This window comes from Silurus meridionalis, chromosome 16 (genome assembly GCF_014805685.1).
Source record: "Silurus meridionalis isolate SWU-2019-XX chromosome 16, ASM1480568v1, whole genome shotgun sequence".
Classification (NCBI taxonomy): Eukaryota; Metazoa; Chordata; class Actinopteri; order Siluriformes; family Siluridae; genus Silurus; species Silurus meridionalis.
This window is the reverse complement of record NC_060899.1, coordinates 1,350,001-1,352,500: the sequence shown is the minus strand read 5'-3', so window position 1 is coordinate 1,352,500 and position 2,500 is coordinate 1,350,001.

Here is a 2,500-nt window from a genome sequence, read left to right as displayed (position 1 = left end):
GGAGTAAGAGCAGGAACACTGGAGGCGTTTAAACTGTTCTATCATGGTGTGGATGGAAAGAGAAATGGTGTAGGGGGGATTCTGAAGGAAGAGTACAGTAAGTGTGTAGTGGAGGTGAAGAGAGTTTCTGATAGGGTGATGATCGTGAAGCTGGAAGTTGAAGGGATGATGATAAATGTCATCAGTGCCTATGCTCCACAAGTTGGCTGTGAGATGGAGGAGAAGGAAAAATTCTGGAGTGAGTTAGATGAAGTGGTAGAAGGTGAACGTAGGAATGAAAGATTGGTGATTGGGGCAGACTTTAATGGGCATGTAGGTAAAGGGAACAGAGGTGATGAGGAGGTGATGGTAGGTATGGCTTTGAGGAGAGGAATGTGGAAGGGCAGATGGTGGTAGATTTTGCTAAAAGGATGAAAATGGCATTGGTGAACACGTATTTTAAGAAGAAGGAGGATCATAGGGTGACGTATAAGAGTGGAGGAAGGTGCACACAGTTGGACTATGTTCTATGTAGGCGATGCAACCTGAAGGAGATTGGAGACTGTACGGTGTTGGCAGGGGACAGTGTAGCTAGACAGCATCGGATGGTGGTCTGTAGGATGGTTTTGGAGGTAAAGAAGAAGAAGAGGATGAGAGTGAGGACTGAAAGAAGAATAAGATGGTGGAAACTAAAGGAGGAAGACTGTAGTGTGAGGTTCAGGGAAGAGGTCAGACAGGATCTCGGTGGTGGTGAAGAGGTGCTGGATGATTGGGGAGCTACTGCAGGAGTGATGAGGGAGACAGATTGAAAGGTACTTGGTGTAACATCTGGAAATAGAAAGAATAACAGAGACGTGGTGGTGGAATGAGGAAGTGCAGGAGAGTATAAGGGGAAAGAGGTTGAAGAAACAATTGGGATCGACAGGGTGATGAGAAAAGTAGGCAGGAGAACAAGGAGATGCAGCAGCAGGTGAAAAGGGATGGGGTGAAAGCAGAGGAAAAGGCATATGAGGAGCTGTAGGAGAAGTTGGACACTGAGGAAGGAGAAAAGGATTTGTAGCGATTGGCCAGGCAAAGGAACCGAGCTGGGAAGGATGGAGATGGAAATGTGTTGACCAGTGAGGAGAGTGTGTTGAGAAGATGGAGAGAGTATTTTGAGCAGCTGATGAAGGAGGAAAATGAGGATCAGTTCTGAGCCCTTTCCTGTTTGCAGTGGTGATGGACAGGTTGAAGGACGAGGTCAGACAGGAGTCTCTGTGGACTATGATGTTTGTGGATGATATTGTGATTTGTGGTGAGAGTAGGGAGCAGGTGGAGAAGATCCTGGACAGGTGGAGGTACCCGCTGGAGAGAAGGGGAATGAAAGTCAGTAGGAGTAACACAGAGTACATGTGTGTGAATGAGAGGGAGGGCAGTGGAGGGGTGCGGTTGCAGGGAGAAGAGGTGGAGAAGGTGGAGGAGTTCAGGTACCTGGGGTAAACAGTGTAAAGTAATGGAGAGTGTGTTAGAGAAGTGAAGAAAAGAGTGCAGGCAGGGTGGAGTGGGTGGAGAAGAGTGAGAGCAGGAGTGATTTGTGATAGAAGAGTATCTGTGAGAGTGAAAGGGAAAGTTTATAGGACTGTGGTGAGACCTGAGATGTTGTATGGATTAGAGACAGTGACATTGAGTAAAAGACAGGAGGTGGAGCTGGAGGTAGCAGAGCTGAAGATGTTGAGATGTTCGTTGGGAGTGACGAGGATTGACAGGATTAGAAATGAGTTTATTAGAGGGACAGCGCATGTAGGACGTTTTGGAGACAAGGTAAGGGAGGTGAGATTGAGATGGTTCGAACATGTGCAGAGGAGGGACATGGGGTATATCAGTAGGAGAATGCTGAGGATGGAGACACCAGGAAGGAGAAAAAGAGGAAGGCCAAGGAGGAGGTTTATGGATGTGGTGAGGGAAGACATGCAGGTAGTTGGTTTGAAAGATTCAGATGTAGAGGACAGGGGGGTATGGAGACGGATAATCCGCTGTGGCGACCACTAATGGGAGAAGCCGAAAGAAGCAGAAGAAGAAGAAGAAGAAGAAGAAGAAGAAGAAGAAGAAGAAGAGGTCATAGCGTTTCTCATGCCCAGTCTGGGGCTTTTAATGCCCATCCTGAGCATAATGGGCTTATGCACTTTCTCTTTCTCTCTTTGTCTTGATCAAGTTATAAAGTTTGGAAGAAATTAAAGAATAAAAACATTTCCATAAAACACTGAAAATGGCATCTATAAAACTGTGAACTCGGCAGTTAAAGGCACATCATAAAACTGTGATAAAATATTTCAGGGGTTAATTTTTGCAGACAACTCAAAGTGTTTCAGCTTTCCTTTCCATTCTTTTATCCTCAGTGTTACATGTGTGGGATTTGTTCAGCTTAAACATCTTTGTGTTGATGTTCGAATAATCCGTTTTGGCAGATGTGAACAGATGTGACACACTCTGGGGTTTGAGTCCACTTCAGATTCCAGACAATAAAAATTGAGCTTGGGGTAAA